The sequence below is a fragment of the Lactuca virosa genome, chromosome 1, assembly GCF_052849685.1.
Source record: "Lactuca virosa cultivar CGN04683 chromosome 1, Lactuca_virosa_CGN04683_v6, whole genome shotgun sequence".
Taxonomy (NCBI): Eukaryota; Viridiplantae; Streptophyta; class Magnoliopsida; order Asterales; family Asteraceae; genus Lactuca; species Lactuca virosa.
Window position 1 is genome coordinate 262,558,126 of NC_136426.1, and position 20,350 is coordinate 262,578,475.

The 20,350-nt window shown below is 47.4% G+C and overlaps 57 non-coding genes across 57 annotated transcripts; all 57 read left to right on the plus strand.

Annotated features, from left to right (window-relative positions):
* Positions 1-8: 8 nt before the first annotated feature.
* LOC145155261 (5S ribosomal RNA) lies at positions 9-127 on the plus strand. Its single transcript, XR_013735710.1, has one exon. It is a non-coding gene; the product is annotated as a 5S ribosomal RNA (ribosomal RNA).
* A 229-nt stretch (positions 128-356) lies between these two features.
* LOC145152916 (5S ribosomal RNA) lies at positions 357-475 on the plus strand. The gene has a single exon (XR_013733439.1). It is a non-coding gene; the product is annotated as a 5S ribosomal RNA (ribosomal RNA).
* Positions 476-705: 230 nt separating this feature from the next.
* Positions 706-824, plus strand: LOC145153913 (5S ribosomal RNA). Its single transcript, XR_013734404.1, has one exon. It is a non-coding gene; the product is annotated as a 5S ribosomal RNA (ribosomal RNA).
* Positions 825-1,053: 229 nt separating this feature from the next.
* LOC145154277 (5S ribosomal RNA) lies at positions 1,054-1,172 on the plus strand. The gene has a single exon (XR_013734756.1). It is a non-coding gene; the product is annotated as a 5S ribosomal RNA (ribosomal RNA).
* A 226-nt stretch (positions 1,173-1,398) lies between these two features.
* On the plus strand, positions 1,399-1,517 carry LOC145152917 (5S ribosomal RNA). Its single transcript, XR_013733441.1, has one exon. It is a non-coding gene; the product is annotated as a 5S ribosomal RNA (ribosomal RNA).
* Positions 1,518-1,746: 229 nt separating this feature from the next.
* Positions 1,747-1,865, plus strand: LOC145152416 (5S ribosomal RNA). Its single transcript, XR_013732935.1, has one exon. It is a non-coding gene; the product is annotated as a 5S ribosomal RNA (ribosomal RNA).
* Positions 1,866-2,095: 230 nt separating this feature from the next.
* Positions 2,096-2,214, plus strand: LOC145137966 (5S ribosomal RNA). Its single transcript, XR_013721286.1, has one exon. It is a non-coding gene; the product is annotated as a 5S ribosomal RNA (ribosomal RNA).
* Positions 2,215-2,442: 228 nt separating this feature from the next.
* Positions 2,443-2,561, plus strand: LOC145152918 (5S ribosomal RNA). Its single transcript, XR_013733442.1, has one exon. It is a non-coding gene; the product is annotated as a 5S ribosomal RNA (ribosomal RNA).
* A 230-nt stretch (positions 2,562-2,791) lies between these two features.
* LOC145152920 (5S ribosomal RNA) lies at positions 2,792-2,910 on the plus strand. Its single transcript, XR_013733444.1, has one exon. It is a non-coding gene; the product is annotated as a 5S ribosomal RNA (ribosomal RNA).
* Positions 2,911-3,139: 229 nt separating this feature from the next.
* LOC145152417 (5S ribosomal RNA) lies at positions 3,140-3,258 on the plus strand. The gene has a single exon (XR_013732936.1). It is a non-coding gene; the product is annotated as a 5S ribosomal RNA (ribosomal RNA).
* Positions 3,259-3,488: 230 nt separating this feature from the next.
* On the plus strand, positions 3,489-3,607 carry LOC145144425 (5S ribosomal RNA). Its single transcript, XR_013725433.1, has one exon. It is a non-coding gene; the product is annotated as a 5S ribosomal RNA (ribosomal RNA).
* Positions 3,608-3,836: 229 nt separating this feature from the next.
* On the plus strand, positions 3,837-3,955 carry LOC145135012 (5S ribosomal RNA). The gene has a single exon (XR_013719497.1). It is a non-coding gene; the product is annotated as a 5S ribosomal RNA (ribosomal RNA).
* A 227-nt stretch (positions 3,956-4,182) lies between these two features.
* On the plus strand, positions 4,183-4,301 carry LOC145152921 (5S ribosomal RNA). Its single transcript, XR_013733445.1, has one exon. It is a non-coding gene; the product is annotated as a 5S ribosomal RNA (ribosomal RNA).
* A 229-nt stretch (positions 4,302-4,530) lies between these two features.
* Positions 4,531-4,649, plus strand: LOC145145117 (5S ribosomal RNA). Its single transcript, XR_013726106.1, has one exon. It is a non-coding gene; the product is annotated as a 5S ribosomal RNA (ribosomal RNA).
* A 230-nt stretch (positions 4,650-4,879) lies between these two features.
* On the plus strand, positions 4,880-4,998 carry LOC145137973 (5S ribosomal RNA). Its single transcript, XR_013721287.1, has one exon. It is a non-coding gene; the product is annotated as a 5S ribosomal RNA (ribosomal RNA).
* A 228-nt stretch (positions 4,999-5,226) lies between these two features.
* Positions 5,227-5,345, plus strand: LOC145155643 (5S ribosomal RNA). Its single transcript, XR_013736072.1, has one exon. It is a non-coding gene; the product is annotated as a 5S ribosomal RNA (ribosomal RNA).
* A 228-nt stretch (positions 5,346-5,573) lies between these two features.
* Positions 5,574-5,692, plus strand: LOC145152418 (5S ribosomal RNA). Its single transcript, XR_013732937.1, has one exon. It is a non-coding gene; the product is annotated as a 5S ribosomal RNA (ribosomal RNA).
* A 228-nt stretch (positions 5,693-5,920) lies between these two features.
* LOC145155262 (5S ribosomal RNA) lies at positions 5,921-6,039 on the plus strand. The gene has a single exon (XR_013735711.1). It is a non-coding gene; the product is annotated as a 5S ribosomal RNA (ribosomal RNA).
* Positions 6,040-6,267: 228 nt separating this feature from the next.
* On the plus strand, positions 6,268-6,386 carry LOC145148760 (5S ribosomal RNA). The gene has a single exon (XR_013729630.1). It is a non-coding gene; the product is annotated as a 5S ribosomal RNA (ribosomal RNA).
* Positions 6,387-6,614: 228 nt separating this feature from the next.
* Positions 6,615-6,733, plus strand: LOC145152923 (5S ribosomal RNA). The gene has a single exon (XR_013733446.1). It is a non-coding gene; the product is annotated as a 5S ribosomal RNA (ribosomal RNA).
* Positions 6,734-6,961: 228 nt separating this feature from the next.
* LOC145152924 (5S ribosomal RNA) lies at positions 6,962-7,080 on the plus strand. The gene has a single exon (XR_013733447.1). It is a non-coding gene; the product is annotated as a 5S ribosomal RNA (ribosomal RNA).
* Positions 7,081-7,308: 228 nt separating this feature from the next.
* LOC145148385 (5S ribosomal RNA) lies at positions 7,309-7,427 on the plus strand. Its single transcript, XR_013729272.1, has one exon. It is a non-coding gene; the product is annotated as a 5S ribosomal RNA (ribosomal RNA).
* A 229-nt stretch (positions 7,428-7,656) lies between these two features.
* LOC145145510 (5S ribosomal RNA) lies at positions 7,657-7,775 on the plus strand. The gene has a single exon (XR_013726479.1). It is a non-coding gene; the product is annotated as a 5S ribosomal RNA (ribosomal RNA).
* Positions 7,776-8,001: 226 nt separating this feature from the next.
* On the plus strand, positions 8,002-8,120 carry LOC145153582 (5S ribosomal RNA). The gene has a single exon (XR_013734082.1). It is a non-coding gene; the product is annotated as a 5S ribosomal RNA (ribosomal RNA).
* Positions 8,121-8,348: 228 nt separating this feature from the next.
* On the plus strand, positions 8,349-8,467 carry LOC145152419 (5S ribosomal RNA). The gene has a single exon (XR_013732938.1). It is a non-coding gene; the product is annotated as a 5S ribosomal RNA (ribosomal RNA).
* A 228-nt stretch (positions 8,468-8,695) lies between these two features.
* On the plus strand, positions 8,696-8,814 carry LOC145155960 (5S ribosomal RNA). Its single transcript, XR_013736387.1, has one exon. It is a non-coding gene; the product is annotated as a 5S ribosomal RNA (ribosomal RNA).
* A 227-nt stretch (positions 8,815-9,041) lies between these two features.
* Positions 9,042-9,160, plus strand: LOC145135905 (5S ribosomal RNA). The gene has a single exon (XR_013720118.1). It is a non-coding gene; the product is annotated as a 5S ribosomal RNA (ribosomal RNA).
* A 229-nt stretch (positions 9,161-9,389) lies between these two features.
* On the plus strand, positions 9,390-9,508 carry LOC145147985 (5S ribosomal RNA). The gene has a single exon (XR_013728882.1). It is a non-coding gene; the product is annotated as a 5S ribosomal RNA (ribosomal RNA).
* Positions 9,509-9,740: 232 nt separating this feature from the next.
* Positions 9,741-9,859, plus strand: LOC145149054 (5S ribosomal RNA). The gene has a single exon (XR_013729916.1). It is a non-coding gene; the product is annotated as a 5S ribosomal RNA (ribosomal RNA).
* Positions 9,860-10,088: 229 nt separating this feature from the next.
* LOC145137986 (5S ribosomal RNA) lies at positions 10,089-10,207 on the plus strand. Its single transcript, XR_013721290.1, has one exon. It is a non-coding gene; the product is annotated as a 5S ribosomal RNA (ribosomal RNA).
* A 228-nt stretch (positions 10,208-10,435) lies between these two features.
* On the plus strand, positions 10,436-10,554 carry LOC145154666 (5S ribosomal RNA). Its single transcript, XR_013735130.1, has one exon. It is a non-coding gene; the product is annotated as a 5S ribosomal RNA (ribosomal RNA).
* A 230-nt stretch (positions 10,555-10,784) lies between these two features.
* On the plus strand, positions 10,785-10,903 carry LOC145136086 (5S ribosomal RNA). The gene has a single exon (XR_013720218.1). It is a non-coding gene; the product is annotated as a 5S ribosomal RNA (ribosomal RNA).
* A 229-nt stretch (positions 10,904-11,132) lies between these two features.
* LOC145144144 (5S ribosomal RNA) lies at positions 11,133-11,251 on the plus strand. Its single transcript, XR_013725160.1, has one exon. It is a non-coding gene; the product is annotated as a 5S ribosomal RNA (ribosomal RNA).
* A 225-nt stretch (positions 11,252-11,476) lies between these two features.
* On the plus strand, positions 11,477-11,595 carry LOC145138580 (5S ribosomal RNA). Its single transcript, XR_013721612.1, has one exon. It is a non-coding gene; the product is annotated as a 5S ribosomal RNA (ribosomal RNA).
* A 229-nt stretch (positions 11,596-11,824) lies between these two features.
* On the plus strand, positions 11,825-11,942 carry LOC145143821 (5S ribosomal RNA). Its single transcript, XR_013724855.1, has one exon. It is a non-coding gene; the product is annotated as a 5S ribosomal RNA (ribosomal RNA).
* Positions 11,943-12,171: 229 nt separating this feature from the next.
* LOC145144735 (5S ribosomal RNA) lies at positions 12,172-12,290 on the plus strand. The gene has a single exon (XR_013725739.1). It is a non-coding gene; the product is annotated as a 5S ribosomal RNA (ribosomal RNA).
* Positions 12,291-12,518: 228 nt separating this feature from the next.
* LOC145144155 (5S ribosomal RNA) lies at positions 12,519-12,637 on the plus strand. The gene has a single exon (XR_013725171.1). It is a non-coding gene; the product is annotated as a 5S ribosomal RNA (ribosomal RNA).
* Positions 12,638-12,864: 227 nt separating this feature from the next.
* LOC145152925 (5S ribosomal RNA) lies at positions 12,865-12,983 on the plus strand. Its single transcript, XR_013733448.1, has one exon. It is a non-coding gene; the product is annotated as a 5S ribosomal RNA (ribosomal RNA).
* A 229-nt stretch (positions 12,984-13,212) lies between these two features.
* On the plus strand, positions 13,213-13,331 carry LOC145147375 (5S ribosomal RNA). The gene has a single exon (XR_013728281.1). It is a non-coding gene; the product is annotated as a 5S ribosomal RNA (ribosomal RNA).
* A 229-nt stretch (positions 13,332-13,560) lies between these two features.
* Positions 13,561-13,679, plus strand: LOC145155263 (5S ribosomal RNA). The gene has a single exon (XR_013735712.1). It is a non-coding gene; the product is annotated as a 5S ribosomal RNA (ribosomal RNA).
* A 229-nt stretch (positions 13,680-13,908) lies between these two features.
* LOC145144167 (5S ribosomal RNA) lies at positions 13,909-14,027 on the plus strand. The gene has a single exon (XR_013725183.1). It is a non-coding gene; the product is annotated as a 5S ribosomal RNA (ribosomal RNA).
* Positions 14,028-14,254: 227 nt separating this feature from the next.
* LOC145152926 (5S ribosomal RNA) lies at positions 14,255-14,373 on the plus strand. The gene has a single exon (XR_013733449.1). It is a non-coding gene; the product is annotated as a 5S ribosomal RNA (ribosomal RNA).
* Positions 14,374-14,602: 229 nt separating this feature from the next.
* LOC145144140 (5S ribosomal RNA) lies at positions 14,603-14,721 on the plus strand. The gene has a single exon (XR_013725157.1). It is a non-coding gene; the product is annotated as a 5S ribosomal RNA (ribosomal RNA).
* Positions 14,722-14,951: 230 nt separating this feature from the next.
* LOC145155264 (5S ribosomal RNA) lies at positions 14,952-15,070 on the plus strand. The gene has a single exon (XR_013735713.1). It is a non-coding gene; the product is annotated as a 5S ribosomal RNA (ribosomal RNA).
* A 227-nt stretch (positions 15,071-15,297) lies between these two features.
* On the plus strand, positions 15,298-15,416 carry LOC145153957 (5S ribosomal RNA). Its single transcript, XR_013734447.1, has one exon. It is a non-coding gene; the product is annotated as a 5S ribosomal RNA (ribosomal RNA).
* Positions 15,417-15,645: 229 nt separating this feature from the next.
* LOC145144141 (5S ribosomal RNA) lies at positions 15,646-15,764 on the plus strand. The gene has a single exon (XR_013725158.1). It is a non-coding gene; the product is annotated as a 5S ribosomal RNA (ribosomal RNA).
* A 230-nt stretch (positions 15,765-15,994) lies between these two features.
* LOC145155265 (5S ribosomal RNA) lies at positions 15,995-16,113 on the plus strand. Its single transcript, XR_013735714.1, has one exon. It is a non-coding gene; the product is annotated as a 5S ribosomal RNA (ribosomal RNA).
* A 555-nt stretch (positions 16,114-16,668) lies between these two features.
* On the plus strand, positions 16,669-16,787 carry LOC145152927 (5S ribosomal RNA). Its single transcript, XR_013733450.1, has one exon. It is a non-coding gene; the product is annotated as a 5S ribosomal RNA (ribosomal RNA).
* A 229-nt stretch (positions 16,788-17,016) lies between these two features.
* On the plus strand, positions 17,017-17,135 carry LOC145144143 (5S ribosomal RNA). The gene has a single exon (XR_013725159.1). It is a non-coding gene; the product is annotated as a 5S ribosomal RNA (ribosomal RNA).
* Positions 17,136-17,365: 230 nt separating this feature from the next.
* On the plus strand, positions 17,366-17,484 carry LOC145155267 (5S ribosomal RNA). Its single transcript, XR_013735717.1, has one exon. It is a non-coding gene; the product is annotated as a 5S ribosomal RNA (ribosomal RNA).
* A 227-nt stretch (positions 17,485-17,711) lies between these two features.
* LOC145153958 (5S ribosomal RNA) lies at positions 17,712-17,830 on the plus strand. Its single transcript, XR_013734448.1, has one exon. It is a non-coding gene; the product is annotated as a 5S ribosomal RNA (ribosomal RNA).
* Positions 17,831-18,059: 229 nt separating this feature from the next.
* On the plus strand, positions 18,060-18,178 carry LOC145144145 (5S ribosomal RNA). The gene has a single exon (XR_013725161.1). It is a non-coding gene; the product is annotated as a 5S ribosomal RNA (ribosomal RNA).
* Positions 18,179-18,408: 230 nt separating this feature from the next.
* Positions 18,409-18,527, plus strand: LOC145155268 (5S ribosomal RNA). Its single transcript, XR_013735718.1, has one exon. It is a non-coding gene; the product is annotated as a 5S ribosomal RNA (ribosomal RNA).
* A 555-nt stretch (positions 18,528-19,082) lies between these two features.
* Positions 19,083-19,201, plus strand: LOC145146275 (5S ribosomal RNA). Its single transcript, XR_013727228.1, has one exon. It is a non-coding gene; the product is annotated as a 5S ribosomal RNA (ribosomal RNA).
* Positions 19,202-19,430: 229 nt separating this feature from the next.
* On the plus strand, positions 19,431-19,549 carry LOC145145203 (5S ribosomal RNA). Its single transcript, XR_013726190.1, has one exon. It is a non-coding gene; the product is annotated as a 5S ribosomal RNA (ribosomal RNA).
* A 229-nt stretch (positions 19,550-19,778) lies between these two features.
* On the plus strand, positions 19,779-19,897 carry LOC145155389 (5S ribosomal RNA). The gene has a single exon (XR_013735832.1). It is a non-coding gene; the product is annotated as a 5S ribosomal RNA (ribosomal RNA).
* A 229-nt stretch (positions 19,898-20,126) lies between these two features.
* LOC145139771 (5S ribosomal RNA) lies at positions 20,127-20,245 on the plus strand. The gene has a single exon (XR_013721993.1). It is a non-coding gene; the product is annotated as a 5S ribosomal RNA (ribosomal RNA).
* The last annotated feature ends 105 nt before the right edge of the window (positions 20,246-20,350 follow it).

Here is a 20,350-nt window from a genome sequence, read left to right on the forward strand (position 1 = left end):
AGTATTTCGGGTGCGATCATACCAGCACTAATGCACCGGATCCCATCAGAACTCCGCAGTTAAGCGTGCTTGGGCGAGAGTGGTACTAGGATGGGTGACCCCCTGGGAAGTCCTCGTGTTGCACCCCCCTTTTTCGTTGTCCGTTTGCGTTTTTTTAGATTTTACGTGCGGTTTTTTTTTGTTTTTTTTTCTTTCTTGCTATTTCTATGCTCGGGTGGCCTCCGCTTCATGGTTGATGGTTTTCGTATTTTTGGAACGGAGCCGATCGGTCACGTGGGTCCCACGCCTCGCGTACGAAAACAAAGGAGGTTCTGTGTCTTTTAAGACATACAAGCAATAAGCATGGACAGTATTTCGGGTGCGATCATACCAGCACTAATGCACCGGATCCCATCAGAACTCCGCAGTTAAGCGTGCTTGGGCGAGAGTAGTACTAGGATGGGTGACCCCATGGGAAGTCCTCGTGTTGCACCCCCCTTTTTCGTTGTCCGTTTGCGTTTTTTTATATTTTACGTTCGGTTTTTTTTTTGTTTTTTTTTCTTTCTTGCTATTTCTATGCTCGGGTGGCCTCCGTTTCATGGTTCATGGTCTTCGTATTTTTGGAACGGAGCCGATCAGTCACGTGGGTCCCACGTCTCGCGTACGAAAACAAAGGAGGTTCTGCGTCTTTTAAGACATACAAGCAATAAGCATGGATAGTATTTCGGGTGCGATCATACCAGCACTAATGCACCGGATCCCATCAGAACTCCGCAGTTAAGCGTGCTTGGGCGAGAGTAGTACTAGGATGGGTGACCCCCTGGGAAGTCCTCGTGTTGCATCCCCCTTTTTCGTTGTCCGTTTGCGTTTTTTTAGATTTTACGTGCGGTTTTTTTTTGTTTTTTTTTCTTTCTTGCTATTTCTATGCTCGGGTGGCCTCCGCTTCATGGTTGATGGTTTTCGTATTTTTGGAACGGAGCCGATCGGTCACGTGGGTTCCACGCCTCGCGTACGAAAACAAAGGAGGTTCTGCGTCTTTTAAGACATAAAAGCAATAAGCATGGATAGTATTTCGGGTGCGATCATACCAGCATTAATGCACCGGATCCCATCAGAACTCCGCAGTTAAGCGTGCTTGGGCGAGAGTAGTACTAGGATGGGTGACCCCCTGGGAAGTCCTCGTGTTGCACCCCCCTTTTTCGTTGTCCGTTTGCGTTTTTTTAGATTTTACGTGCGGTTTTTTTTTGTTTTTTTTTTCTTGCTATTTCTATGCTCGGGTGGCCTCCGTTTCATGGTTCATGGTCTTCGTATTTTTGGAACGGAGCCGATCGGTCACGTGGGTCCCACGCCTCGCGTACGAAAACAAAGGAGGTTCTGTGTCTTTTAAGACATACAAGCAATAAGCATGGACAGTATTTCGGGTGCGATCATACCAGCACTAATGCACCGGATCCCATCAGAACTCCGCAGTTAAGCGTGCTTGGGCGAGAGTAGTACTAGGATGGGTGACCCCATGGGAAGTCCTCGTGTTGCACCCCCCTTTTTCGTTGTCCGTTTGCGTTTTTTTAGATTTTACGTGCGGTTTTTTTTTGTTTTTTTTTCTTTCTTGCTATTTCTATGCTCGGGTGGCCTCCGCTTCATGGTTGATGGTCTTCGTATTTTTGGAACGGAGCTGATCGGTCACGTGGGTCCCACGCCTCGCGTACGAAAACAAAGGAGGTTCTGCGTCTTTTAAGACATACAAGCAATAAGCATGGATAGTATTTCGGGTGCGATCATACCAGCACTAATGCACCGGATCCCATCAGAACTCCGTAGTTAAGCGTGCTTGGGCGAGAGTAGTACTAGGATGGGTGACCCCCTGGGAAGTCCTCGTGTTGCACCCCCCTTTTTCGTTGTCCGTTTGCGTTTTTTTAGATTTTACGTGCGGTTTTTTTTTGTTTTTTTTTTCTTTCTTGCTATTTCTATGCTCGGGTGGCCTCCGTTTCATGGTTCATGGTCTTCGTATTTTTGGAACGGAGCCGATCGGTCACGTGGGTCCCACGCCTCGCGTACGAAAACAAAGGAGGTTCTGCGTCTTTTAAGACATACAAGCAATAAGCATGGATAGTATTTCGGGTGCGATCATACCAGCACTAATGCACCGGATCCTATCAGAACTCCGCAGTTAAGCGTGCTTGGGCGAGAGTAGTACTAGGATGGGTGACCCCCTGGGAAGTCCTCGTGTTGCACCCCCCTTTTTCGTTGTCCGTTTGCGTTTTTTTAGATTTTACGTGCGGTTTTTTTTTGTTTTTTTTCTTTCTTGCTATTTCTATGCTCGGGTGGCCTCCGCTTCATGGTTGATGGTTTTCGTATTTTTGGAACGGAGCCGATCGGTCACGTGGGTCCCACGCCTCGCGTACGAAAACAAAGGAGGTTCTGTGTCTTTTAAGACATACAAGCAATAAGCATGGACAGTATTTCGGGTGCGATCATACCAGCACTAATGCACCGGATCCCATCAGAACTCCGCAGTTAAGCGTGCTTGGGCGAGAGTAGTACTAGGATGGGTGACCCCATGGGAAGTCCTCGTGTTGCACCCCCCTTTTTCGTTGTCCGTTTGCGTTTTTTTAGATTTTACGTGCGGTTTTTTTTTTGTTTTTTTTTCTTTCTTGCTATTTCTATGCTCGGGTGGCCTCCGTTTCATGGTTCATGGTCTTCGTATTTTTGGAACGGAGCCGATCGGTCACGTGGGTCCCACGTCTCGCGTACGAAAACAAAGGAGGTTCTGCGTCTTTTAAGACATACAAGCAATAAGCATGGATAGTATTTCGGGTGCGATCATACCAGCACTAATGCACCGGATCCCATCAGAACTCCGCAGTTAAGCGTGCTTGGGCGAGAGTAGTACTAGGATGGGTGACCCCATGGGAAGTCCTCGTGTTGCACCCCCCTTTTTCGTTGTCCGTTTGCGTTTTTTTAGATTTTACGTGCGGTTTTTTTTTGTTTTTTTTTCTTTCTTGCTATTTCTATGCTCGGGTGGCCTCCGCTTCATGGTTGATGGTCTTCGTATTTTTGGAACGGAGCTGATCGGTCACGTGGGTCCCACGCCTCGCGTACGAAAACAAAGGAGGTTCTGCGTCTTTTAAGACATACAAGCAATAAGCATGGATAGTATTTCGGGTGCGATCATACCAGCACTAATGCACCGGATCCCATCAGAACTCCGTAGTTAAGCGTGCTTGGGCGAGAGTAGTACTAGGATGGGTGACCCCCTGGGAAGTCCTCGTGTTGCACCCCCCTTTTTCGTTGTCCGTTTGCGTTTTTTTAGATTTTACGTGCGGTTTTTTTTTGTTTTTTTTTTCTTTCTTGCTATTTCTATGCTCGGGTGGCCTCCGTTTCATGGTTCATGGTCTTCGTATTTTTGGAACGGAGCCGATCGGTCACGTGGGTCCCACGTCTCGCGTACGAAAACAAAGGAGGTTCTGCGTCTTTTAAGACATACAAGCAATAAGCATGGATAGTATTTCGGGTGCGATCATACCAGCACTAATGCACCGGATCCCATCAGAACTCTGCAGTTAAGCGTGCTTGGGCGAGAGTGGTACTAGGATGGGTGACCCCCTGGGAAGTCCTCGTGTTGCACCCCCCTTTTTCGTTGTCCGTTTGCGTTTTTTTAGATTTTACGTGCGGTTTTTTTTTGTTTTTTTTTCTTTCTTGCTATTTCTATGCTCGGGTGGCCTCCGCTTCATGGTTGTTGGTTTTCGTATTTTTGGAACGGAGCCGATCGGTCACGTGGGTTCCACGCCTCGCGTACGAAAACAAAGGAGGTTCTGCGTCTTTTAATACATAAAAGCAATAAGCATGGATAGTATTTCGGGTGCGATCATACCAGCACTAATGCACCGGATCCCATCAGAACTTCGTAGTTAAGCGTGCTTGGGCGAGAGTAGTACTAGGATGGGTGACCCCCTGGGAAGTCCTCGTGTTGCACCCCCACTTTTTCGTTGTCCGTTTGCGTTTTTTTAGATTTTTCGTGCGGTTTTTTTTTGTTTTTTTTTTCTTGCTATTTCTATGCTCGGGTGGCCTCCGTTTCATGGTTCATGGTCTTCGTATTTTTGGAACGGAGCCGATCGGTCACGTGGGTCCCACGCCTCGCGTACGAAAACAAACGAGGTTCTGTGTCTTTTAAGACATACAAGCAATAAGCATGGACAGTATTTCGGGTGCGATCATACCAGCACTAATGCACCGGATCCCATCAGAACTCCGCAGTTAAGCGTGCTTGGGCGAGAGTAGTACTAGGATGGGTGACCCCATGGGAAGTCCTCGTGTTGCACCCCCCTTTTTCGTTGTCCGTTTGCGTTTTTTTAGATTTTACGTGCGGTTTTTTTTTGTTTTTTTTTCTTTCTTGCTATTTCTATGCTCGGGTGGCCTCCGCTTCATGGTTAAAGGTCTTCGTATTTTTGGAACGGAGCTGATCGGTCACGTGGGTCCCACGCCTCGCGTACGAAAACAAAGGAGGTTCTGCGTCTTTTAAGACATACAAGCAATAAGCATGGATAGTATTTCGGGTGCGATCATACCAGCACTAATGCACCAGATCCCATCAGAACTCCGTAGTTAAGCGTGCTTGGGCGAGAGTAGTACTAGGATGGGTGACCCCCTTGGAAGTCCTCGTGTTGCACCCCCCTTTTTCGTTGTCCGTTTGCGTTTTTTTAGATTTTACGTGCGGTTTTTTTTTTGTTTTTTTTTCTTTCTTGCTATTTCTATGCTCGGGTGGCCTCCGTTTCATGGTTCATGGTCTTCGTATTTTTGGAACGGAGCCGATCGGTCACGTGGGTCCCACGCCTCGCGTACGAAAACAAAGGAGGTTCTGCGTCTTTTAAGACATACAAGCAATAAGCATGGATAGTATTTCGGGTGCGATCATACCAGCACTAATGCACCGGATCCTATCAGAACTCCGCAGTTAAGCGTGCTTGGGCGAGAGTAGTACTAGGATGGGTGACCCCCTGGGAAGTCCTCGTGTTGCACCCCCCTTTTTCGTTGTCCGTTTGCGTTTTTTTAGATTTTACGTGCGGTTTTTTTTTGTTTTTTTTCTTTCTTGCTATTTCTATGCTCGGGTGGCCTCCGCTTCATGGTTGATGGTTTTCGTATTTTTGGAACGGAGCCGATCGGTCACGTGGGTCCCACGCCTCGCGTACGAAAACAAAGGAGGTTCTGTGTCTTTTAAGACATACAAGCAATAAGCATGGACAGTATTTCGGGTGCGATCATACCAGCACTAATGCACCGGATCCCATCAGAACTCCGCAGTTAAGCGTGCTTGGGCGAGAGTAGTACTAGGATGGGTGACCCCATGCGAAGTCCTCGTGTTGCACCCCCCTTTTTCGTTGTCCGTTTGCGTTTTTTTAGATTTTACGTGCGGTTTTTTTTTGTTTTTTTTCTTTCTTGCTATTTCTATGCTCGGGTGGCCTCCGCTTCATGGTTGATGGTCTTCGTATTTTTGGAACGGAGCTGATCGGTCACGTGGGTCCCACGCCTCGCGTACGAAAACAAAGGAGGTTCTGCGTCTTTTAAGACATACAAGCAATAAGCATGGATAGTATTTCGGGTGCGATCATACCAGCACTAATGCACCGGATCCCATCAGAACTCCGTAGTTAAGCGTGCTTGGGCGAGAGTAGTACTAGGATGGGTGACCCCCTGGGAAGTCCTCGTGTTGCACCCCCATTTTTCGTTGTCCGTTTGCGTTTTTTTAGATTTTACGTGCGGTTTTTTTTTGTTTTTTTTCTTTCTTGCTATTTCTATGCTCGGGTGGCCTCCGTTTCATGGTTCATGGTCTTCGTATTTTTGGAACGGAGCCGATCGGTCACGTGGGTCCCACGTCTCGCGTACGAAAACAAAGGAGGTTCTGCGTCTTTTAAGACATACAAGCAATAAGCATGGATAGTATTTCGGGTGCGATCATACCAGCACTAATGCACCGGATCCCATCAGAACTCCGCAGTTAAGCGTGCTTGGGCGAGAGTGGTACTAGGATGGGTGACCCCCTGGGAAGTCCTCGTGTTGCACCCCCCTTTTTCGTTGTCCGTTTGCGTTTTTTTAGATTTTACGTGTGGTTTTTTTTTGTTTTTTTTCTTTCTTGCTATTTCTATGCTCGGGTGGCCTCCGCTTCATAGTTGATGGTTTTCGTATTTTTGGAACGGAGCCGATCGGTCACGTGGGTTCCACGCCTCGCGTACGAAAACAAAGGAGGTTCTGCGTCTTTTAAGACATAAAAGCAATAAGCATGGATAGTATTTCGGGTGCGATCATACTAGCACTAATGCACCGGATCCTATCAGAACTCCGCAGTTAAGCGTGCTTGAGCGAGAGTAGTACTAGGATGGGTGACCCCCTGGGAAGTCCTCGTGTTGCACCCCCCTTTTTCGTTGTCCGTTTGCGTTTTTTTAGATTTTACGTGCGGTTTTTTTTTGTTTTTTTTCTTTCTTGCTATTTCTATGCTCGGGTGGCCTCCGCTTCATGGTTGATGGTTTTCGTATTTTTGGAACGGAGCCGATCGGTCACGTGGGTCCCACGCCTCGCGTACGAAAACAAAGGAGGTTCTGTGTCTTTTAAGACATACAAGCAATAAGCATGGACAGTATTTCGGGTGCGATCATACCAGCACTAATGCACCGGATCCCATCAGAACTCCGCAGTTAAGCGTGCTTGGGCGAGAGTAGTACTAGGATGGGTGACCCCATGGGAAGTCCTCGTGTTGCACCCCCCTTTTTCGTTGTCCGTTTGCGTTTTTTTAGATTTTACGTGCGGTTTTTTTTTGTTTTTTTTCTTTCTTGCTATTTCTATGCTCGGGTGGCCTCCGTTTCATGGTTCATGGTCTTCGTATTTTTGGAACGGAGCCGATCGGTCACGTGGGTCCCACGTCTCGCGTACGAAAACAAAGGAGGTTCTGCGTCTTTTAAGACATACAAGCAATAAGCATGGATAGTATTTCGGGTGCGATCATACCAGCACTAATGCACCGGATCCCATCAGAACTCCGCAGTTAAGCGTGCTTGGGCGAGAGTAGTACTAGGATGGGTGACCCCATGGGAAGTCCTCGTGTTGCACCCCCCTTTTTCGTTGTCCGTTTGCGTTTTTTTAGATTTTACGTGCGGTTTTTTTTTGTTTTTTTTCTTTCTTGCTATTTCTATGCTCGGGTGGCCTCCGTTTCATGGTTCATGGTCTTCGTATTTTTGGAACGGAGCCGATCGGTCACGTGGGTCCCACGTCTCGCGTACGAAAACAAAGGAGGTTCTGCGTCTTTTAAGACATACAAGCAATAAGCATGGATAGTATTTCGGGTGCGATCATACCAGCACTAATGCATCGGATCCCATCAGAACTGCGCAGTTAAGCGTGCTTGGGCGAGAGTAGTACTAGGATGGGTGACCCCCTGGGAAGTCCTCGTGTTGCACCCCCCTTTTTCGTTGTCCGTTTGCGTTTTTTTAGATTTTACGTGCGGTTTTTTTTTGTTTTTTTTTCTTTCTTGCTATTTCTATGCTCGGGTGGCCTCCGCTTCATGGTTGATGGTTTTCGTATTTTTGGAACGGAGCCGATCGGTCACGTGGGTTCCACGCCTCGCGTACGAAAACAAAGGAGGTTCTGCGTCTTTTAAGACATAAAAGCAATAAGCATGGATAGTATTTCGGGTGCGATCATACCAGCACTAATGCACCGGATCCCATCAGAACTCCGCAGTTAAGCGTGCTTGGGCGACAGTAGTACTAGGATGGGTGACCCCCTGGGAAGTCCTCGTGTTGCACCCCCCTTTTTCGTTGTCCGTTTGCGTTTTTTTAGATTTTACGTGCGGTTTTTTTTTGTTTTTTTTTTCTTGCTATTTCTATGCTCGGGTGGCCTCCGTTTCATGGTTCATGGTCTTCGTATTTTTGGAACGGAGCCGATCGGTCACGTGGGTCCCACGTCTCGCGTACGAAAACAAAGGAGGTTCTGTGTCTTTTAAGACATACAAGCAATAAGCATGGACAATATTTCGGGTGCGATCATACCAGCACTAACGCACCGGATCCCATCAGAACTCCGCAGTTAAGCGTGCTTGGGCGAGAGTAGTACTAGGATGGGTGACCCCATGGGAAGTCCTCGTGTTGCACCCCCCTTTTTCGTTGTCCGTTTGCGTTTTTTTAGATTTTACGTGCGGTTTTTTTTTGTTTTTTTTCTTTCTTGCTATTTCTATGCTCGGGTGGCCTCCGCTTCATGGTTGATGGTCTTCGTATTTTTGGAACGGAGCTGATCGGTCACGTGGGTCCCACGCCTCGCGTACGAAAACAAAGGAGGTTCTGCGTCTTTTAAGACATACAAGCAATAAGCATGGATAGTATTTCGGGTGCGATCATACCAGCACTAATGCACCGGATCCCATCAGAACTCCGTAGTTAAGCGTGCTTGGGCGAGAGTAGTACTAGGATGGGTGACCCCCTGGGAAGTCCTCGTGTTGCACCCCCCTTTTTCGTTGTCCGTTTGCGTTTTTTTAGATTTTACGTGCGGTTTTTTTTTGTTTTTTTTGTTTCTTGCTATTTCTATGCTCGGGTGGCCTCCGTTTCATGGTTCATGGTCTTCGTATTTTTGGAACGGAGCCGATCGGTCACGTGGGTCCCACGCGTCGCGTACGAAAACTAAGGAGGTTCTGCGTCTTTTAAAACATACAAGCAATAAGCATGGATAGTATTTCGGGTGCGATCATACCAGCATTAATGCACCGGATCCCATCAGAACTCCGCAGTTAAGCGTGCTTGGGCGAGAGTAGTACTCGGATGGGTGACCCCCTGGGAAGTCCTCGTGTTGCACCCCCCCTTTTTCGTTGTCCGTTTGCGTTTTTTTAGATTTTACGTGCGGTTTTTTTTTGTTTTTTTTTTCTTGCTATTTCTATGCTCGGGTGGCCTCCGTTTCATGGTTCATGGTCTTCGTATTTTTGGAACGGAGCCGATCGGTCACTTGGGTCCCACGCCTCGCGTACGAAAACAAAGGAGGTTCTGTGTCTTTTAAGACATACAAGCAATAAGCATGGACAGTATTTCGGGTGCGATCATACCAGCACTAATGCACCGGATCCCATCAGAACTCCACAGTTAAGCGTGCTTGGGCGAGAGTAGTACTAGGATGGGTGACCCCATGGGAAGTCCTCGTGTTGCACCCCCCTTTTTCGTTGTCCGTTTGTGTTTTTTTAGATTTTAGGTGCGGTTTTTTTTTGTTTTTTTTTCTTTCTTGCTATTTCTATGCTCGGGTGGCCTCCGCTTCATGGTTGATGGTTTTCGTATTTTTGGAACGGAGCCGATCGGTCACGTGGGTTCCACGCCTCGCGTACGAAAACAAAGGAGGTTCTGCGTCTTTTAAGACATAAAAGCAATAAGCATGGATAGTATTTCGGGTGCGATCATACCAGCACTAATGCACCGGATCCCATCAGAACTCTGCAGTTAAGCGTGCTTGGGCGACAGTAGTACTAGGATGGGTGACCCCCTGGGAAGTCCTCGTGTTGCACCCTCCCTTTTTCGTTGTCCGTTTGCGTTTTTTTAGATTTTACGTGCGGTTTTTTTTTTGTTTTTTTTTTCTTTCTTGCTATTTCTATGCTCGGGTGGCCTCCGTTTCATGGTTCATGGTCTTCGTATTTTTGGAACGGAGCCGATCGGTCACGTGGGTCCCACGCCTCGCGTACGAAAACAAAGGAGGTTCTGCGTCTTTTAAGACATACAAGCAATAAGCATGGATAGTATTTCGGGTGCGATCATACCAGCACTAATGCACCGGATCATATCAGAACTCTGCAGTTAAGCGTGCTTGGGCGAGAGTAGTACTAGGATGGGTGACCCCCTAGGAAGTCCTCGTGTTGCACCCCCCTTTTTCGTTGTCCGTTTGCGTTTTTTTAGATTTTACGTGCGGTTTTTTTTTGTTTTTTTTTCTTTCTTGCTATTTCTATGCTCGGGTGGCCTCCGTTTCATGGTTCATGGTCTTCGTATTTTTGGAACGGAGCCGATCGGTCACGTGGGTCCCACGCCTCGCGTACGAAAACAAAGGAGGTTCTGCGTCTTTTAAGACATACAAGCAATAAGCATGGATAGTATTTCGGGTGCGATCATACCAGCACTAATGCACCGGATCCTATCAGAACTCCGCAGTTAAGCGTGCTTGGGCGAGAGTAGTACTAGGATGGGTGACCCCCTGGGAAGTCCTCGTGTTGCACCCCCCTTTTTCGTTGTCCGTTTGCGTTTTTTTAGATTTTACGTGCGGTTTTTTTTTGTTTTTTTTCTTTCTTGCTATTTCTATGCTCGGGTGGCCTCCGCTTCATGGTTGATGGTTTTCGTATTTTTGGAACGGAGCCGATCGGTCTCGTGGGTCCCACGCCTCGCGTACGAAAACAAAGGAGGTTCTGTGTCTTTTAAGACATACAAGCAATAAGCATGGACAGTATTTCGGGTGCGATCATACCAGCACTAATGCACCGGATCCCATCAGAACTCCGCAGTTAAACGTGCTTGGGCGAGAGTAGTACTAGGATGGGTGACCCCATGGGAAGTCCTCGTGTTGCACCCCCCTTTTTCGTTGTCCGTTTGCGTTTTTTTAGATTTTACGTGCGGTTTTTTTTTTGTTTTTTTTTCTTTCTTGCTATTTCTATGCTCGGGTGGCCTCCGTTTCATGGTTCATGGTCTTCGTATTTTTGGAACGGAGCCGATCGGTCACGTGGGTCCCACGTCTCGCGTACGAAAACAAAGGAGGTTCTGCGTCTTTTAAGACATACAAGCAATAAGCATGGATAGTATTTCGGGTGCGATCATACCAGCACTAATGCACCGGATCCCATCAGAACTCCGCAGTTAAGCATGCTTGGGCGAGAGTAGTACTAGGATGGGTGACCCCCTGGGAAGTCCTCGTGTTGCACCCCCCTTTTTCGTTGTCCGTTTGCGTTTTTTTAGATTTTACGTGCCGTTTTTTTTTGTTTTTTTTTCTTTCTTGCTATTTCTATGCTCGGGTGGCCTCCGCTTCATGGTTGATGGTTTTCGTATTTTTGGAACGGAGCCGATCGGTCACGTGGGTTCCACGCCTCGCGTACGAAAACAAAGGAGGTTCTGCGTCTTTTAAGACATAAAAGCAATAAGCATGGATAGTATTTCGGGTGCGATCATACCAGCACTAATGCACCGGATCCCATCAGAACTCCGCAGTTAAGCGTGCTTGGGCGAGAGTAGTACTAGGATGGGTGACCCCCTGGGAAGTCCTCGTGTTGCACCCCCCCTTTTTCGTTGTCCGTTTGCGTTTTTTTAGATTTACGTGCGGTTTTTTTTTGTTTTTTTTTCTTGCTATTTCTATGCTCGGGTGGCCTCCGTTTCATGGTTCATGGTCTTCGTATTTTTGGAACGGAGCCGATCGGTCACGTGGGTCCCACGCCTCGCGTACGAAAACAAAGGAGGTTCTGTGTCTTTTAAGACATACAAGCAATAAGCATGGACAGTATTTCGGGTGCGATCATACCAGCACTAATGCATCGGATCCCATCAGAACTCCGCAGTTAAGCGTGCTTGGGCGAGAGTAGTACTAGGATGGGTGACCCCATGGGAAGTCCTCGTGTTGCACCCCCTTTTTTCGTTGTCCATTTGCGTTTTTTTAGATTTTACGTGCGGTTTTTTTTTGTTTTTTTTTCTTTCTTGCTATTTCTATGCTCGGGTGGCCTCCGCTTCATGGTTGATGGTCTTCGTATTTTTGGAACGGAGCTGATCGGTCACGTGGGTCCCACGCCTCGCGTACGAAAACAAAGGAGGTTCTGCGTCTTTTAAGACATACAAGCAATAAGCATGGATAGTATTTCGGGTGCGATCATACCAGCACTAATGCACCGGATCCCATCAGAACTCCGTAGTTAAGCGTGCTTGGGCGAGAGTAGTACTAGGATGGGTGACCCCTGGGAAGTCCTCGTGTTGCACCCCCCTTTTTCGTTGTCCGTTTGCGTTTTTTTAGATTTTACGTGCGGTTTTTTTTTGTTTTTTTTTCTTTCTTGCTATTTCTATGCTCGGGTGGCCTCCGTTTCATGGTTCATGGTCTTCGTATTTTTGGAACGGAGCCGATCGGTCACGTGGGTCCCACGCCTCGCGTACGAAAACAAAGGAGGTTCTGCGTCTTTTAAGACATACAAGCAATAAGCATGGATAGTATTTCGGGTGCGATCATACCAGCACTAATGCACCGGATCCCATCAGAACTCCGCAGTTAAGCGTGCTTGGGCGAGAGTGGTACTAGGATGGGTGACCCCCTGGGAAGTCCTCGGGTTGCACCCCCCTTTTTCGTTGTCCGTTTGCGTTTTTTTAGATTTTACGTGCAGTTTTTTTTTGTTTTTTTTCTTTCTTGCTATTTCTATGCTCGGGTGGCCTCCGCTTCATGGTTGATGGTTTTCGTATTTTTGGAACGGAGCCGATCGGTCACGTGGGTTCCACGCCTCGCGTACGAAAACAAAGGAGGTTCTGCGTCTTTTAAGACATAAAAGCAATAAGCATGGATAGTATTTCGGGTGCGATCATACCAGCACTAATGCACCGGATCCCATCAGAACTCCGCAGTTAAGCGTGCTTGGGCGAGAGTAGTACTAGGATGGGTGACCCCCTGGGAAGTCCTCGTGTTGCACCCCCACTTTTTCGTTGTCCCTTTGCGTTTTTTTAGATTTTACGTGCGGTTTTTTTTTGTTTTTTTTTTCTTGCTATTTCTATGCTCGGGTGGCCTCCGTTTCATGGTTCATGGTCTTCGTATTTTTGGAACGGAGCCGATCGGTCACGTGGGTCCCACGCCTCGCGTACGAAAACAAAGGAGGTTCTGTGTCTTTTAAGACATACAAGCAATAAGCATGGACAGTATTTCGGGTGCGATCATACCAGCACTAATGCACCGGATCCCATCAGAACTCCGCAGTTAAGCGTGCTTGGGCGAGAGTAGTACTAGGATGGGTGACCCCATGGGAAGTCCTCGTGTTGCACCCCCCTTTTTCGTTGTCCGTTTGCGTTTTTTTAGATTTTACGTGCGGTTTTTTTTTGTTTTTTTTTCTTTCTTGCTATTTCTATGCTCGGGTGGCCTCCGCTTCATGGTTGATGGTCTTCGTATTTTTGGAACGGAGCTGATCGGTCACGTGGGTCCCACGCCTCGCGTACGAAAACAAAGGAGTTTCTGCGTCTTTTAAGACATACAAGCAATAAGCATGGATAGTATTTTGGGTGAGATCATACCAGCACTAATGCACCGGATCCCATCAGAATTCCGCAGTTAAGCGTGCTTGGGCGAGAGTAGTACTAGGATGGGTGACCCCCTGGGAAGTCCTCGTGTTGCACCCCCCTTTTTCGTTGTCCGTTTGCGTTTTTTTAGATTTTACGTGCGGTTTTTTTTTGTTTTTTTTTCTTTCTTGCTATTTCTATGCTCGGGTGGCCTCCGTTTCATGGTTCATGGTCTTCGTATTTTTGGAACGGTGCCGATCGGTCACGTGGGTCCCACGGCTCGCGTACGAAAACAAAGGAGGTTCTGCGTCTTTTAAGACATACAAGCAATAAGCATGGATAGTATTTCGGGTGCGATCATACCAGCACTAATGCACCGGATCCCATCAGAACTCCGCAGTTAAGCGTGCTTGGGCGAGAGTGGTACTAGGATGGGTGACCCCCTGGGAAGTCCTCGTGTTGCACCCCCCTTTTTCGTTGTCCGTTTGCGTTTTTTTAGATTTTACGTGCAGTTTTTTTTTGTTTTTTTTTCTTTCTTGCTATTTCTATGCTCGGGTGGCCTCCGCTTCATGGTTGATGGTTTTCGTATTTTTGGAACGGAGCCGATCGGTCACGTGGGTTCCACGCCTCGCGTACGAAAACAAAGGAGGTTCTGCGTCTTTTAAGACATAAAAGCAATAAGCATGGATAGTATTTCGGGTGCGATCATACCAGCACTAATGCACCGGATCCCATCAGAACTCCGCAGTTAAGCGTGCTTGGGCGAGAGTAGTACTAGGATGGGTGACCCCCTGGGAAGTCCTCGTGTTGCACCCCCACTTTTTCGTTGTTCCTTTGCGTTTTTTTAGATTTTACGTGCGGTTTTTTTTTGTTTTTTTTTTCTTGCTATTTCTATGCTCGGGTGGCCTCCGTTTCATGGTTCATGGTCTTCGTATTTTTGGAACGGAGCCGATCGGTCACGTGGGTCCCACGCCTCGCGTACGAAAACAAAGGAGGTTCTGTGTCTTTTAAGACATACAAGCAATAAGCATGGACAGTATTTCGGGTGCGATCATACCAGCACTAATGCACCGGATCCCATCAGAACTCCGCAGTTAAGCGTGCTTGGGCGAGAGTAGTACTAGGATGGGTGACCCCATGGGAAGTCCTCGTGTTGCACCCCCCTTTTTCGTTGTCCGTTTGCGTTTTTTTAGATTTTACGTGCGGTTTTTTTTTGTTTTTTTTTCTTTCTTGCTATTTCTATGCTCGGGTGGCCTCCGCTTCATGGTTGATGGTCTTCGTATTTTTGGAACGGAGCTGATCGGTCACGTGGGTCCCACGCCTCGCGTACGAAAACAAAGGAGTTTCTGCGTCTTTTAAGACATACAAGCAATAAGCATGGATAGTATTTTGGGTGAGATCATACCAGCACTAATGCACCGGATCCCATCAGAACTCCGCAGTTAAGCGTGCTTGGGCGAGAGTAGTACTAGGATGGGTGACCCCCTGGGAAGTCCTCGTGTTGCACCCCCCCTTTTTCGTTGTCCGTTTGCGTTTTTTTAGATTTTACGTGCGGTTTTTTTTTGTTTTTTTTTCTTTCTTGCTATTTCTATGCTCGGGTGGCCTCCGTTTCATGGTTCATGGTCTTCGTATTTTTGGAACGGTGCCGATCGGTCACGTGGGTCCCACGCCTCGCGTACGAAAACAAAGGAGGTTCTGCGTCTTTTAAGACATACAAGCAATAAGCATGGATAGTATTTCGGGTGCGATCATACCAGCACTAATGCACCGGATCCCATCAGAACTCCGCAGTTAAGCGTGCTTGGGCGAGAGTGGTACTAGGATGGGTGACCCCCTGGGAAGTCCTCGTGTTGCACCCCCACTTTTTCGTTGTCCCTTTGCGTTTTTTTAGATTTTACGTGCGGTTTTTTTTTGTTTTTTTTTTCTTGCTATTTCTATGCTCGGGTGGCCTCCGTTTCATGGTTCATGGTCTTCGTATTTTTGGAACGGAGCCGATCGGTCACGTGGGTCCCACGCCTCGCGTACGAAAACAAAGGAGGTTCTGTGTCTTTTAAGACATACAAGCAATAAGCATGGACAGTATTTCGGGTGCGATCATACCAGCACTAATGCACCGGATCCCATCAGAACTCCGCAGTTAAGCGTGCTTGGGCGAGATTAGTACTAGGATGGGTGACCCCATGGGAAGTCCTCGTGTTGCACCCCCCTTTTTCGTTGTCCGTTTGCGTTTTTTTAGATTTTACGTGCGGTTTTTTTTTGTTTTTTTTTCTTTCTTGCTATTTCTATGCTCGGGTGGCCTCCGCTTCATGGTTGATGGTCTTCGTATTTTTGGAACGGAGCTGATCGGTCACGTGGGTCCCACGCCTCGCGTACGAAAACAAAGGTGTTTCTGCGTCTTTTAAGACATACAAGCAATAAGCATGGATAGTATTTTGGGTGAGATCATACCAGCACTAATGCACCGGATCCCATCAGAACTCCGCAGTTAAGCGTGCTTGGGCGAGAGTAGTACTAGGATGGGTGACCCCCTGGGAAGTCCTCGTGTTGCACCCCCCTTTTTCGTTGTCCGTTTGCGTTTTTTTAGATTTTACGTGCGGTTTTTTTTTTGTTTTTTTTTCTTTCTTGCTATTTCTATGCTCGGGTGGCCTCCGTTTCATGGTTCATGGTCTTCGTATTTTTGGAACGGTGCCGATCGGTCACGTGGGTCCCACGCCTCGCGTACGAAAACAAAGGAGGTTCTGCGTCTTTTAAGACATACAAGCAATAAGCATGGATAGTATTTCGGGTGCGATCATACCAGCACTAATGCACCGGATCCCATCAGAACTCCGCAGTTAAGCGTGCTTGGGCGAGAGTGGTACTAGGATGGGTGACCCCCTGGGAAGTCCTCGTGTTGCACCCCCCTTTTTCGTTGTCCGTTTGCGTTTTTTTAGATTTTACGTGCGGTTTTTTTTTTGTTTTTTTTTTCTTTCTTGCTATTTCTATGCTCGGGTGGCCTCCGTTTCATGGTTCATGGTCTTCGTATTTTTGGAACGGAGCCGATCGGTCACGTGGGTCCCACGCGTCGCGTACGAAAACAAAGGAGGTTCTGCGTCTTTTAAGACATACAAGCAATAAGCATGGACAGTATTTCGGGTGCGATCATCAGAACTCCGCAGTTAAGCGTGCTTGGGCGAGAGTAGTACTAGGATGGGTGACCCCTTGGGAAGTCCTCGTGTTGCACCCCCCTTTTTCGTTGTCCGTTTGCGTTTTTTTAGATTTTACGTGCGGTTTTTTTTTTGTTTTTTTTTTCTTTCTTGCTATTTCTATGCTCGGGTGGCCTCCGTTTCATGGTTCATGGTCTTCGTATTTTTGGAACGGAGCCGATCGGTCACGTGGGTCCCACGCCTCGCGTACGAAAACAAAGGAGGTTCTGTGTCTTTTAAGACATACAAGCAATAAGCATGGACAGTATTTCGGGTGCGATCATACCAGCACTAATGCACCGGATCCCATCAGAACTCCGCAGTTAAGCGTGCTTGGGCGAGAGTAGTACTAGGATGGGTGACCCCATGGGAAGTCCTCGTGTTGCACCCCCCTTTTTCGTTGTCCGTTTGCGTTTTTTTAGATTTTACGTGCGGTTTTTTTTTGTTTTTTTTTCTTTCTTGCTATTTCTATGCTCGGGTGGCCTCCGCTTCATGGTTGATGGTCTTCGTATTTTTGGAACGGAGCTGATCGGTCACGTGGGTCCCACGCCTCGCGTACGAAAACAAAGGAGTTTCTGCGTCTTTTAAGACATACAAGCAATAAGCATGGATAGTATTTTGGGTGAGATCATACCAGCACTAATGCACCGGATCCCATCAGAACTCCGCAGTTAAGCGTGCTTGGGCGAGAGTAGTACTAGGATGGGTGACCCCCTGGGAAGTCCTCGTGTTGCACCCCCCTTTTTCGTTGTCCGTTTGCGTTTTTTTAGATTTTACGTGCGGTTTTTTTTTGTTTTTTTTTTCTTTCTTGCTATTTCTATGCTCGGGTGGCCTCCGTTTCATGGTTCATGGTCTTCGTATTTTTGGAACGGTGCCGATCGGTCACGTGGGTCCCACGCCTCGCGTACGAAAACAAAGGAGGTTCTGCGTCTTTTAAGACATACAAGCAATAAGCATGGATAGTATTTCGGGTGCGATCATACCAGCACTAATGCACCGGATCCCATCAGAACTCCGCAGTTAAGCGTGCTTGGGCGAGAGTGGTACTAGGATGGGTGACCCCCTGGGAAGTCCTCGTGTTGCACCCCCACTTTTTCGTTGTCCCTTTGCGTTTTTTTAGATTTTACGTGCGGTTTTTTTTTGTTTTTTTTTTCTTGCTATTTCTATGCTCGGGTGGCCTCCGTTTCATGGTTCATGGTCTTCGTATTTTTGGAACGGAGCCGATCGGTCACGTGGGTCCCACGCCTCGCGTACGAAAACAAAGGAGGTTCTGTGTCTTTTAAGACATACAAGCAATAAGCATGGACAGTATTTCGGGTGCGATCATACCAGCACTAATGCACCGGATCCCATCAGAACTCCGCAGTTAAGCGTGCTTGGGCGAGATTAGTACTAGGATGGGTGACCCCATGGGAAGTCCTCGTGTTGCACCCCCCTTTTTCGTTGTCCGTTTGCGTTTTTTTAGATTTTACGTGCGGTTTTTTTTTGTTTTTTTTTCTTTCTTGCTATTTCTATGCTCGGGTGGCCTCCGCTTCATGGTTGATGGTCTTCGTATTTTTGGAACGGAGCTGATCGGTCACGTGGGTCCCACGCCTCGCGTACGAAAACAAAGGTGTTTCTGCGTCTTTTAAGACATACAAGCAATAAGCATGGATAGTATTTTGGGTGAGATCATACCAGCACTAATGCACCGGATCCCATCAGAACTCCGCAGTTAAGCGTGCTTGGGCGAGAGTAGTACTAGGATGGGTGACCCCCTGGGAAGTCCTCGTGTTGCACCCCCCTTTTTCGTTGTCCGTTTGCGTTTTTTTAGATTTTACGTGCGGTTTTTTTTTTGTTTTTTTTTCTTTCTTGCTATTTCTATGCTCGGGTGGCCTCCGCTTCATGGTTCATGGTCTTCGTATTTTTGGAACGGTGCCGATCGGTCACGTGGGTCCCACGCCTCGCGTACGAAAACAAAGGAGGTTCTGCGTCTTTTAAGACATACAAGCAATAAGCATGGATAGTATTTCGGGTGCGATCATACCAGCACTAATGCACCGGATCCCATCAGAACTCCGCAGTTAAGCGTGCTTGGGCGAGAGTGGTACTAGGATGGGTGACCCCCTGGGAAGTCCTCGTGTTGCACCCCCCTTTTTCGTTGTCCGTTTGCGTTTTTTTAGATTTTACGTGCGGTTTTTTTTTTGTTTTTTTTTTCTTTCTTGCTATTTCTATGCTCGGGTGGCCTCCGTTTCATGGTTCATGGTCTTCGTATTTTTGGAACGGAGCCGATCGGTCACGTGGGTCCCACGCGTCGCGTACGAAAACAAAGGAGGTTCTGCGTCTTTTAAGACATACAAGCAATAATCATGGACAGTATTTCGGGTGCGATCATCAGAACTCCGCAGTTAAGCGTGCTTGGGCGAGAGTAGTACTAGGATGGGTGACCCCTTGGGAAGTCCTCGTGTTGCACCCCCCTTTTTCGTTGTCCGTTTGCGTTTTTTTAGATTTTACGTGCGGTTTTTTTTTTGTTTTTTTTTTCTTTCTTGCTATTTCTATGCTCGGGTGGCCTCCGTTTCATGGTTCATGGTCTTCGTATTTTTGGAACGGAGCCGATCGGTCACGTGGGTCCCACGCCTCGCGTACGAAAACAAAGGAGGTTCTGCGTCTTTTAAGACATACAAGCAATAAGCATGGACAGTATTTCGGGTGCGATCATACCAGCACTAATGCACCGGATCCTATCAGAACTCTGCAGTTAAGCGTGCTTGGGCGAGAGTAGTACTAGGATGGGTGACCCCATGGGAAGTCCTCGTGTTGCACCCCCCTTTTTCGTTGTCCGTTTGCGTTTTTTTAGATTTTACGTGCGGTTTTTTTTTGTTTTTTTTTCTTTCTTGCTATTTCTATGCTCGGGTGGCCTCCGCTTCATGGTTGATGGTCTTCGTATTTTTGGAACGGAGCTGATCGGTCACGTGGGTCCCACGCCTCGCGTACGAAAACAAAGGAGTTTCTGCGTCTTTTAAGACATACAAGCAATAAGCATGGATAGTATTTTGGGTGAGATCATACCAGCACTAATGCACCGGATCCCATCAGAACTCCGCAGTTAAGCGTGCTTGGGCGAGAGTAGTACTAGGATGGGTGACCCCTTGGGAAGTCCTCGTGTTGCACCCCCCTTTTTCGTTGTCCGTTTGCGTTTTTTTAGATTTTACGTGCGGTTTTTTTTTGTTTTTTTTTCTTTCTTGCTATTTCTATGCTCGGGTGGCCTCCGTTTCATGGTTCATGGTCTTCGTATTTTTGGAACGGAGTCGATCGGTCACGTGGGTCCCACGTCTCGCGTACGAAAACAAAGGAGGTTCTGCGTCTTTTAAGACATACAAGCAATAAGCATGGATAGTATTTCGGGTGCGATCATACCAGCACTAATGCACCGGATCCCATCAGAACTCCGCAGTTAAGCGTGCTTGGGCGAGAGTAGTACTAGGATGGGTGACCCCCTGGGAAGTCTTCGTGTTGCACCCCCCTTTTTCGTTGTCCGTTTGCGTTTTTTTAGATTTTACGTGCAGTTTTTTTTTGTTTTTTTTTCTTTCTTGCTATTTCTATGCTCGGGTGGCCTCCGCTTCATGGATGATGGTTTTCGTATTTTTGGAACGGAGCCGATCGGTCACGTGGGTTCCACGCCTCGCGTACGAAAACAAAGGAGGTTCTGCGTCTTTTAAGACATAAAAGCAATAAGCATGGATAGTATTTCGGGTGCGATCATACCAGCACTAATGCACCGGATCCCATCAGAACTCCGCAGTTAAGCGTGCTTGGGCTAGAGTAGTACTAGGATGGGTGACCCCCTGGGAAGTCCTCGTGTTGCACCCCCACTTTTTCGTTGTCCGTTTGCGTTTTTTTAGATTTTACGTGCGGTTTTTTTTTGTTTTTTTTTTCTTGCTATTTCTATGCTCGGGTGGCCTCCGTTTCATGGTT